The sequence below is a fragment of the Limulus polyphemus genome, unplaced genomic scaffold, assembly GCF_000517525.1.
Source record: "Limulus polyphemus unplaced genomic scaffold, Limulus_polyphemus-2.1.2 Scaffold5536, whole genome shotgun sequence".
NCBI lineage: Eukaryota > Metazoa > Arthropoda > Merostomata > Xiphosura > Limulidae > Limulus > Limulus polyphemus.
In genome coordinates, this window is record NW_013671146.1 from 53,895 (window position 1) to 67,174 (window position 13,280).

Below are 13,280 nucleotides of genomic sequence, written 5' to 3' on the forward strand. Positions count from 1 at the left end.
ACAGCGGAAGTCACGTGACCCTGGAAGCATGCGCGCTGGAGTTTCTAGAAGGATAATAACTGTTCCTGGCAACTCTAGTCTTTTTTTTTTAGTATATAAGCCCGGAAAATAAAATGGAGATAGAATTGCAGATAGATAGATAGATATAATGAGAGATAATTGACTCAAGCAAAGTAAAGTGTATGAATCACTGTGATTTATAGTGTGTGTGTGTTCATAAAAGTAGTCAAGTTTAAAGTGACGGCGGAAATTCTGTGTATTACAAAGTTGTATCAAGAAAGAATAAACTAGTTTCAATTAAGAAAGGACTTGTATCGTTGAAGTTACTCGGAAAGAATTTATACTGGAAATTAACAAACGAGCAGATACGCAACACTACTGTGGCTAGGAGTCCATTATTGACAGGTTTTATGGCGTTTGAAATCAGGAAGACAATGGGTCTGGTGCAACTAGCACTTGTAGTAAATCTCTCAATAATATTACTACCACTAAATATTTAATTATCAATTATCTGAAAAATTGTTGGCAAGGCGAGAAACTAAAAATACAGGAATATTTATATCAAGATTTTATATATTTTAAATTCACTAAATAAATTACTTCAGGGTATAAAACTAATTGAAATATTTAATAGATTTGGTGGTTTAGTTTTCGTTAGTACAATGCTACTCAATAGTATTTTATATATTTTAAATTCACTAAATAAATTACTTTAAGGTATAAAACTAATTGAAATATTTAATATATTTGTTGATTTAGTTTTCGTTAGTACAAAGCTACTCAATAGTATTTCGGTGGTCTGTCCACCACAGGGAATCAAACTCTGGATTTTTGCGTTATAAGTTCGTAAACTTACTGCTGACCCACTGGAGGAAATATATAATATGTTAGGCAGAATAAACCTGTAGTTTCGATGTCTAGTGGCTTTAATAACACCACTAAGTAACGCAATTTTAATGAAAAACTTAGCAAAATAAGAGACAATGAAAATATGTGATATAAAGCTTGTTCCTAGGAGTAAGAACTTAAACCCTCCTCCACTTTCCACAAAACTTCATTGCGTGTGATTCATGAAATGTATTGCTGTTGTAAGGTTCCCAAATCATAGATAACACAATAATATGATGTTATCTCATGAATCTCATAGCGTTCATACTCCAACTGAGATGTGAAAATGAATAAACAAACTAATAAATAATAGCTATGAAACAAAGTGACAGATATCAGGATTCAACATAGACTTTTCTTGGTCAGACGAATCACTTAACGTCAAATCCTATACAATTTGAACCATTTAAAACTTAACCACCTTTTGGTAACCCATTCACTAAAACATTAATAATCTAAACCAATACTTCATTGCTGATGAACAAAAGTCCAAATTTCCTCTGCATAGTACTAATTACATAAAAAAAATGTTATTACAGTGTTTTATTCTGGAATTTGATTAAATACAACCTCAAACGTGTCTCCAGAAGAGTTTTAAGTTCGCTATTATTTCTATCGTTTGACCTGCATAAGTATTCATATGGGAAAACTCTCAAGTCACAAGTAGTACTTATGTATTCGCTACATCTAACATGTACTAGATATACATGTTACTAGAAACCTTCTTTACTTTCTCTTTACCCATTCAAGGTAAATTAAAGTGAGTTTGTTTTCAACGCACTTTCATAACAACCATACGTAAGGTTAATTTATTTAGGTTGTTTTCAACAGAATATCATAGTTAGCATACGTAAGGGAAGTCAAACAGATAAGTCTTAACTTCCATTGATATGGATTTCTGTTCACGCTGAATATAGGTTCTGCTTGTACAGTTTACATTCCATGGGATTCAAACAGGAGAGGATCCTGATAGTTACAATACGACTTTGTCTTTGAATTTCTGTAGATGGAAAACCTTGGGGTGGCTCTCTCAGCGTCATTTGGCTGATCAATTTTGGCTAAGGTCAATTGAGTTACAGTATCAGACAACCTCAGTGTATTTTGTGAACACCATATTTGGTACTTATGTTTGGATTTAGTGCCCAAAAATCATATTGCTGCTGGACTGTCCTTAAGATGTTGAACTTTTGTCAGTGTAGCAGATCCACTTATAGGACTCCAGGATGGTTGGAGTTAGTCATACATAGAAGACTTTGAAGACACACAGACACTACCTTCATAACCTGTACTTTAATTTCTCATTTTAGATTTCGTCTCCATTTTTTATGCAAAAGTGCTTAGAGGAACTTGCCAGTTTTCTAAAATCAGTAAAGAAACTAAAATTTGATGATATGTTGGTCGGAAAATAACGATCATAAGACAGTGAAAGATATGAAGTTGAAGCTATTGAAGAAACACAAATTGAGGCTACGATTCACAATGACAGAAAATATCAAGAGAAGCTGTAGCTTAGAGGGATCTTAAGTTCCCGATTTGGAGCTTCTTGCTGATCCCTCCAAATATAGAGTATCAGTTGTCAAATAAGTCTCCACTTGAAAGAGTGGAATATTTGAACCTACTAATGTGCTTATTTTGACGATTAAATCTCCATGCCACCTGTTGATGTGAAGCTGAAGGCAAATTCTTTGAAATGTAAAGTTCATCCTTATATTCCAAACCACAATCCAATGGTTTCATTGTAAATGGTTTGGACACTCTAAAACATAGTGCCACGGTTCATTAACCTGTATTCATTGCAGTGGAAAATATCACCATAACAATGAGTGTCAACTAGAAACACTGTGCTATACTCTTGTTCATTCCTCAAATGAAATAGAAAGAAAGAAAGAACTACATAGGTTAAAATTATGAATAATATATCTTACCCTGAGGCATAGAATAGTACTATCTCCTCAAAAACAGAGTTATGCTTTGGTACTTTGTTTCGTTGCTACAGAAGGGGTCCAAACATATCTGCAGAGTCTTTTTTTCTAACAATTTGAAAACTTTATTGCCTTTTACAGACATAAAATCTCCTCCCACCCAAACTCTGCTCTTACCAGTGATACCAGTGGTCCGTTATGGTCAGTTTCTTCAGCTCTGAAGTCCTGTCTCTCTGTTGGAAAAATGACACTTTGATTCGAGGCGGGGTCTTTGGATGTAGATGAATATTCCACATAAAAATGGTGGTCAATAATATAAACAAAATAGCCCCTACCTAGATCTCCTCAACAGCTGATACAATGGAAATATCAAGGTTTTTGTACAATTTTAGATGGCACCTTATCATCTTGTTGTATCTCCATGCAGAGAATATTTCAGCAGTTTTAATTATTCAGAAAAGACAGGTTCTGTGATAAGAGTGTTCATGGACCAGCATACTCCATCCAGGACTCTGCTATTTACTATATCTCTGGAAGCCGTTGCCATCCATATCTCTATTGGTAGTACTATAACACACTGCTTTTTTTACCTATCATAAGGGCAGGTGGTAGATCAAGAAGTTGCCATATCCCTTCATCATCCTGAAACACATAAATGAACACAGTTCATTCTGAGGTAGTGGAAATATTGATGGGGGCATTTCCTCTCGGATCATAGCCCTTTTCTCTCTTTAATGCCAGAGAATATATCTAATTCCATGCCCTGACTCTCATTTTTACTACCATTTATTTGTTCACCCTTCCTCTTCACTTCCTTTTTAATTGGGAGGAATACGATCATTCTGACAAAGAGTCATAGTCGGTGTCACTCAAATCATATGTTACTGTTAAAACTGAATACAGCCAATTGGCACTCCTTCACTACTTTCCAGGATTTTGATCTTTCTGTTATTAACCTGCTCTCTGTTAACAAAAGTATGGTGGCATTAACTGATCGTATTGTACAGGCAGCTGTACTTACCAGGTTTTCATTTTATATTCATTCATGATGGATACTTGTCTACCAAATGGCATGACGATCTCAGAAATAAGCCTGGGATATCTGCAGATATCCTACAATTAAAGACTTCATAGTTTTTCAAGAGGCTTGTGTTTGTATCTAGGAGATCGAACATCAAAGCCAGGAGGAGAATTGGGCAAGATTCAAAAGTTGAAGGAAAAGTACATACATCTCATTCGCCTTTCAATCTTGCAACTCTCTGGCCAAGAGGTAGATAACTTGCAAGGAACTAACAACACCCTTGGAGGGTGTTTTCTCACCTTTTTGGCATCTGTAGCTGTTCCCCTGTCTTCTTGATCATCTAAACATTGGCTATAAGATTACTACTTTCTTTGGACTTAATTGTCGTTTTGAGTATTATTGATCATCAACTCTCGTAACATTCAAGCTTGCTACTTTGATCTGGCAGTCACCAGTCAGATCAGATGATGTTCATAATAAGATGTTGCGCCATCTCTTCCACCTCTTTCAATCCTTTTTAAATCCTTTTAAGTATATTTGGCAGAAAGAGAAGTTCCTTACTAGCAGAGAGGTCATATGGAGCTGTGGCTAGAGTGTGAACATTTCAGCATGAAAATCAATGCCATTACTGGACAACTTTCTACAATCGTAAACAGTTGTTTTGCCAATATTTTTGAATTTCATGTCAGTCATCAACTATGAAGTGTTTTGAGCAGGAGCTCGAAACTGCGTTCAGTAAATTACATGAGTGGGCCACTGCAAACAGCTTTAAAGTTTGGTCCTCTAAATCCATTTGCATGCATTTTTTGCTCCCTGCTTCTGAGCTACCTCTGGAGGGTGCATAAATTCCTGAAGTTGCTGAGACAATGATATTGTGATTTTTCTTCGACACTAAGCGTTTATTCCACACACATATATAGCAGCTTAACGTCACGTGTAAAATATACACTCCTCCAGCTCTTGGGTAGCAGGAAGGTGTTTTATGCTCAAAATATTGTGCCCTCATTTGTTCTAAGTTGGACTATGAGTATTTGGTCTATGCCTCAGCAAGGGATTCTGCATTGAAGATATATGACCCTGCGCATTATCAAGGACTTTAGTTTTGCATAGGGATTTAAAAACTCTCCATCCCAGAATTTGCACAACTTGTCCTATGAACCTTCTCTTCACATTTTATACTTGTAACTTTCTCTGTAGTATGCTGCAAGCTCCACCTTGTGCCACAGCATCCCACCTAGCACTGTGTCTTCATGCTTCAGTGAGTTATGCTTTTCCAATAGACAGTCTGCCATCCATAGCTTTGGTCTTCATATCCAAGCAAAGATGAATAGGATGGATACTACACTGGATTGTTGAATCTGATGATCAGCCAAACCACTGCAACATTTCATTGACTCGCCTGAAAAAGTCGGTTATTTCTGTCTAAAAGTACTGCCTTTTCTCTAATGAACGCTTCCTGAGTATCCGTCTTTATCAGCTTTCATGGATGGTTCAAAATCAGGTGACTCTGTGGATTCTGTCATGGTTTTCTGCCACTCTGTTGTTGCTTACAGGATCCCCTCTACAGCTTTCTGTGTTCATTGCTGAGTTGTATGCAAACTCACTTGTCTTGGATGATATTGAAGCTAAGTAATACACTAACTGTACCGTTTATACAGAATCGCCTTAGCTCTTTAAAGACTCTGGATTCTTTGAATTTCTGTTCTCCCCCCAGTCCTATTGAATATTCAACAACGATAAGCTCATTCTTCTTAATAATTTCTATCAATCTAGTTTTTCTATATCCCTGGGCTTTGTTGATATATCCAAGGGGAAGAGCTTGCTAACAATGTAGCTTAATTGACTTCCACCGTAACTTTTATCTATTCCATATATGGATTACAAGCCTCTCAGTAAAGAAAGGCTTCATGCCAGTTGGCAAGCAGTTTGGGGTGAATAATAACAGAACAATCTTTTTAGGATAAAACTACACTTGCCAATTGGCTGTTTAGTTGTGGAGTTGTCTTTGCACGGTTCTGCATTGGTCACAATTGTATTACACAACGTCTTTTCTTGCAAGGAAATTATCTTATGAGGTCTACTTTATTTATTTGCTTCGCTCTAATAGGCAGCGCTGATGAACTGTGAATTCAGCAAACTAGTGTGCTGCAGGGAAGTAGCGAATCATAGAATATATTAAACCTCGAGGTTATCTTTTCTCCACTGAAATTCACGTTTTGGCGAGAAAAGAAATTCACAAATAAATCGATAACCAGTTGTTATCTTGTTCTTGCTTGAAGGTAGCAAGTGGTTACTTACTTGCTGTGATATTTGTAAATATTACTCAAGGCTGTGTCTCTAAAAACCTTCGATGTTATAACATTCACATTTTCTATGTGATTTTTAGTTCTTCAAGTCAAAGTACGAGGATTTATATTTGTTTACAAGAGCTAGTGGTCTTCTACTGTTAGATTCTTCAGTCCTATCCTTGAGGCATTTTTCACAGAATAGCCCCTTCTACACACCCAAAAAAATTAGGTAGTTAGAGATACTTTCTTTGGCAGAACAACAGTGTTTCAGCAACCTCCCTTACTATTGCAAGATGTCCAATACAATACTCAGTCTTCAATGTCGTTATTACATTATTAGAATTTGTGCTGCACACTTAGCATGGACAGGTATCTTATTAAGTCAATTATATCCACAAGTAAGTGATCATATTATTTCATCACGAGAAACATGGAGTTTTTTTTCGCCTATCCGCAAATTTGCCAAGCCGCACCAGACAATTGTTTCGAGCTGTCTAAGTTAATAAGTACTGTAACATTAAGACTAGATGTATTTTCACAGGGTGTTCGAAGGTGTTCTGTTTCAAGAGTAAAGAAAAACAAAATTAAGAGTAATAAATATTTTTATTTCTTGCTTCTGAAGTTCATATGTCATGCTGTGATGTAGCCTACAGGGTGCATAATTCTCCTCGTGGTTCATGGCATGCGCAAGTTTTACTGACGGCACGACAGTACACATTGGAACGTTAAGCGTCCCTTATGAGGCGTCATTTCAGTGTCTACTGACTGACTGGCAGACAACACACTACTGTATAGTGTTGCAAGAGGTTGAAACAAGTGATTTCTCCAGGCGGTCTTCGGTCCCCTTTCGGGGAAATGAATAGGCATTTCCACCCAATGGGTGCCCATTGGTCGACTGAATAAGCAGACAATCAAAATTTAGTGTTACAGCTATTTGAATTTTTTTCATGTTGTTACTCACTGATTTCTCAGTTGTCTATTTCACATTTTCACTAAACAGTTCGCATTCTTTGTAACATTCATCAGCAGAGGGAGTCTACTCTTCTATTTATCCCTTAGTATATACAATTTATGTGTTTGTTTTCAGTTGTATGTTTTTTTATATGTGAAAGACATGAATGCAAATAGAAAGAAATTATATTAATGCAAAAATCATGAAATTCAGTTGTGATTAAAACATCATTTACTAGCAATTATCACTTATTTTCTGAGAGAAACCATACCTGTCGGTAAAAGTACGAAACTATCGTGCAAAATGAACTACCTCCACCCCACTCCCTAATGCTCAAACCTAAGTTATGATCCTGGAGCCTGAGTCTCCCGATGGGACAACGGTAAGTTTACGGACTTACAACGCTAAAGTCCGTAGTTCGATTTTCCGCAATGGATACAGTAGATAGCCCAATGTGGATTTGCTCTGAAAATACAAACAAACAAGCAATCCATGGAGCCCGAAGGAGCTCCTTACATTTGATGCCAGGCACAACACTGTCTAGTATGGATAGGATACATCTGCTGCCCATGAACGTGGGGAACTAGAAGAAAGGCTGTGTCCTTTTACAGGCCCAGTCGGGCCCCACGAAGTGTTGTTTCCATCGAGTGAGGCCCGGCATGGCCAGGTGGTTAGGGCACTTAACTCGCGATCTGAGGGTCGCGGATTCTAATCCCCGTCCCACCAAATATGCTCGCCCGTTCAGCAGTGGGGCGTTATAATGTGACGGTCGATCCCACTATTCGTTGGTAAAAGAGTAGCCCAAGAGTTGGCAGTGGTTGGTGATGACCAGCTGCCTTCCATCTAGTATTTCACTGCTAAATTAGGAACGGCTAGCACAGATAACTCTCGTGTAGCTTTGAGCGAAATTGAAAACAAACAAACAAACAAATTCATTGAGAATATTTTAGTCCACTGCCATGGTAAGCTGTCATAACTTCGGAGCAGGACTCCTAAATGTTGTCCTAGATTCGATAAATCACTACCTTCTCTCCCCAAGCTACAATACGAAATGAGACTGCTATTCTTGCTGGCTGAGCAAGTGGGATTACTGCACATTTCTGGTCAGCATACGTCTGTCTGTCAAGTACTCTAAAAGGCCGAACTAGGTTATCGTGTCCTTGTTTTGTGAGTGAGCGAGCTGAAGAGTGGTTTCTGTAAACTACGAAACCAACAATAACAAATTATCCTCTTTCGAGAAACCTAGCGGCTATTTTTTTTTCGTTGTGTAAGCAGCTAAAGCAGGAAGAAAGTGCGCATGAAATATATCGACTTTTGACGAGTCGATATTAATTTCAATTATAACAGTAGTAGAGTTTACACCAATGCTACTGTCGCTTTCTTTGTAACTCAATACTTCTGTCATTAATCTGTAATTTTGAATCTGTCCATGAATAGTGAGACAAAAGCAGGAAAAACTTTTCATTATCTTGACTTTAAACAACATTAAAAGAGAGTACACTAGATTGAGTTGGTTTGGTTGTTGTTAAGCGCAAATCTACAAGAGTATCAAAGCCCGATTTCTATCGTCATAAGCCTGCAGACTCACCGTTGAGACTTGGAGGGGAGGGTGGGGGATAGGCAGCACACTAGAAAAGGACTAATTAGACTCATATTCACATTTGAGGCTCGGGTCCGCTTCATTCCGCAATTAGATACTTCCAGTCATCTGTAAATTATACATGTATGACGTCTTTATAATAGTAGGAGAAAAGAGTTATAGCGTTATTTCATACAGAGGTTTACCCTTTCCTGAATATGCACAATTCTAGGTTATAAATAAGGTGAAAGGGTACCTCAATTATAACAGTGTTTCATGGCACATAAAGCATTTCCATTTCCATGAGACAACACATACTGAAATATATTAAACTATAAGACTGCTCATAAAGCTGAGTAAGTTATATGAAGATTATAAGGTAATTAAGCAGAGCTTTCTCTGATAGCTAGTCATGACTACCATTTTGCAAATCGATTAACGTGTCTCGAGGGGATTGACAGTATCATTCACATTCCCTCAACATATATCAAACTGTCTAAAGATATATTTTAAGAGCATTAGTAACATAGCACACTTACGGAATAATCTGATTGGATAGAAATGGGTAATTAAGTTTTAAAATACTGTTCTACATAGCAGCTTGAAAAGCTGTACGACGTTACTTTCTACTAATTATCAAAATACTTTTTTTTTAACTTTTCGTTGCCGTTGTTAGCTTATCATTAGTATAAAATGTTTACAGTTTTGATGTGTTTTATCAGATTCAATATTATAATGTCACTACTAAGGGAATGGATTTATATCTTTCTTATTAATCAGTTGCAAAAAATGACTTATCACTTAATTAACGTAGTGTAAGATACATCACACAAAACGACTGACTTGTGAATTAATTAACGTAGTGTAAGATACATCACACAAAAACGATTGACTTATCACTTAATTAACGTAGTGTAAGATACATCACACAGAACGACTGACTTGTCAATTAATTAACGTAGTGTAAGATACATCACACAGAACGACTGACTTGTCAATTGATTAACGTAGTGTAAGATACATCACACAAAAACGATTGACTTATCACTTAATTAACGTAGTGTAAGATGCATCACACAAAAACGACTGACTTGTCAATTAATTAACGTAGTGTAAAACACGCCACACATAAACGACTGACTTATCAATTAATTAACCTTATCCGTTTGTTAACGTAGTGTAAGATACATCACACAAAACGACTGACTTATCAATTAATTAACGTAGTGTAAAACACGCCACACATAAACGACTGACTTATCAATTAATTAACCTAGTGTAAAATACACCACAGAAACACCGACTTATCCGTTTGTTAACTTAGTGTAAGATACATCACCTAGAAACGACCGACTTATCAATTAATTAATGTAGTGTAAGATACATCATCCAGAAACGACTGAATTATCAATTAATTAATGTAGTGTAAAACACACCACCCAGAAACGACCGACTTATCAATTAATTAATGTAGTGTAAGATACATCATCCAGAAACGACTGAATTATCAATTAATTAACCTAGTGTAAAATACACCACAGAAACACCGACTTATCCGTTTGTTAACTTAGTGTAAGATACATCACCTAGAAACGACTGACTTATCAATTAATTAATGTAGTGTAAGATACATTACCCAGAAACGACTGACTTATCAATTAATTAACCTAGTGTAAAATATATCATCCAGAAACGACTGAATTATCAGTTCTTATGAATGACAAACAGGATTTAAAGAACATATAGAACACTGAATGACTCTTAGAACGTTTCTTTGTGTTTGTTCACAGACGTAGCTAGTAAAATGTAAAAATGTCTAATTTCTATTATTACAAAACCATAATAAAAATAGAGGACTCCTTTGGATCAGAAAGGCATTTGCTAAGTTTGTAGTGAATCGGTGTATAGGACGTAAGAGGAGAAGGTATTTGTGTTTAAATCAGGTGCGTCGCAAGGAAGGATTTGGGTGGTGCGAACGAACCCCCATTTGGACCACAAATAATGATTAGCTCTATAAGCCGCCATATCTACTTGCAGGTTAACAGGGAAATCAGTATCCTTGGCACAAGGCTGAACGTGGCTCAGTTGTTAGTGTGCCGGACGCGTTTCCTTATCGACCCCCCCCCTTAAAAAAACACTTTGCATTTTAGGGCCGAAAGATGACGGTCAATTTCCACTATTGAATTAGAGTAGCCCTTGTGTAGCTTTGTGCGAATATCGAAAAAAATTCCTTGTACAACCATGATGCATTCAAATATACTAAACGGTTAACGAGCTCGTTTGGTTTCTCAGTGAAATGTATACGTGCAAGTACCATACCGTTCTACATCTTACTGACCAGGCAAACACCATACTATAAAATCCCCTTCTAACCATTCTAAATCCTTCATATTTCTTTTACGCTGGGGCAACTAAGTACGCTTCAGAAGGCTGTGGCTATTTGTTCACACCTTCGTACTCCTAGCCAGTTCAATACGGTGCTTAAATTGAATGATTCAAATGACAGTGTATCTACCATATATTATATAATACGACAAGAAAATAGTTATCAAAAATGGAGTTACATTCGTAACATACACATAAACTTCAATTAAGTAATGAGTAGATAGTCCGCAGTATATTTTAAAACTTGCATGAATACTGATTTGGACATAACACATGCAGTGATATGTATATATTACTGATAATATATATCCTTATTTTTATAGATTTATATATGGAGTCCAAAAAAAAAGTAATGTCGGCTAAATTTTTTACTAAGATCACCTTGAACCAACGATGGACCTTGAAATGACAATTCACGTGATATCCGCCACTTTTTTATAGAAATCTATAGTCCGTGCAATGACGTAATGTTTTCGTCCCATCAAAGTAATTTGGATCATGAATTTCATATTAAGACATAGTCAGAGTAAGTATGTGTATAATGAAGTCACTTTTCTACGAACTGTATTTTTTTAGCGTAAAGATGCACAAGGACTATGAGCCCTGTCCCCACTCCACGAATTTTAGTGTCGTAAGTCCTTAAGCTAATCATTGAGCCACCGGGAGAAATGATGTAATATATAGTGTGACGCTAGTAACACGTCATGATATTCTCGAAGGTTCGTGAATGCTCGAGTATTTACTAGAGGTGCGGTATTCTTGTATATAAAACCGCCAAGAAGTGACGGCAACAATGGAATTGAATTGCAGACAGAGATAGAGACGGACAGCGTTTGTTTAAGTTATAGCGTGACTGTGGAAATTAAGTGTATTCCAAAGTTGAATTAAGAAAGAATAAACTACTTTTATTTAAGAAAGGATTTGTATAGCTTCGGAAAGAATTTTTACAAATTAACAAACGAACAGAGACGTAACAAATTGGTGTCAGAGAGTGGGGCAAAAAAAATAGATGGAAACGAGAAGCGGCAAATCAAACTACAGCTTAGCAGATTTGATAGCAGCAATACAAGAACAGCGAAAGAAACAAGGAGAACAAGAAAAGAAACAAGAAGGGATATTACAGCAGTTGTTGGAGGAAAAATAAAAGAAACAAGAAGAGAGACAACATCAGTGGCAAGAAAACCTGCAACAGTGGCAGCTCGAACAACAAACTAAACAAGAAGAGAGATTACAGCAGTTGTTGGAGGAAAAAGAAAAGAAACAAGAAGAACGAGAAAACAAAAAAAGAAGAGAGACAACAGCAGTGGCAAGAAAACCTTCAACAGTGGCAGCTCGAACAGCAAAATAAACAAAAGAGATTACAACAGCTGTTGGAGGAAAAAGAAAATAAACAAGAAGAACGAGAACATAAACAAGAAGAGAGACTACAGCAGTGGCAACTGTAACAAGAAAGGAAACAAGAAGTACAAATAGAAAACATTAGTAAATTTCAAAACGAATTAAATACATTAAAGGATGATTTATTGTCTTTAACACAAGGAGGATACATTTACCATCGACTTAATCAGCCCCAGACAACGGGAAGACCCTTCCAGATCCCGCAGCTAAACCTTAATGCAGACATCTTCAATCCTGTTAGAAGTCACATCCCACATATGAATGTCAGCAATAGGGGTAATCTAGTAAGAAGGAAGCCACAGAAATTTCGATGGGAAGCACAAAGAGCACAATTTGTGCTCCTGGCAGAGATGAATGGATGGACAGAGGAGCAGAAAGCAGTATATCTGGCAACGAGCTTTGAAGGGACAACCACTGGAAATACTTGGACAGTTGTCAGCAGACGACAAGCAAAACTATAGAGCACTGGTAGCGGCTCTAGAACTCAGGTGTGGAACTCAAAATCAGTCCAAAGTCTACAGAGCTAGGTTTAGGACGAAAGTCCGTGCTAAAGGGGAAAGCCTGCAAGAGCTGGCACAGGACTTGGAAAGTATGGCACACAAGGCCTACCCAACTGTGCCACCCAATCTCCTCAATTTGTTGCTGAGGGATCAATTTGTTGATGCCTTGGACAGTCCACAACTGAAGATACAAGTGAAGCAAGCACACCCCTTTATTATACAAGATGCAATGGCCAGAGCTCTTGAATTTGAATTCTACGTTAAGTCCAGCACAGAGGTACCAAGGTTGGTACAGTCATCAGGATTAAAGGCCAGAAGAGGGCAGCTTTCAAATAGGTTTGAGGGAC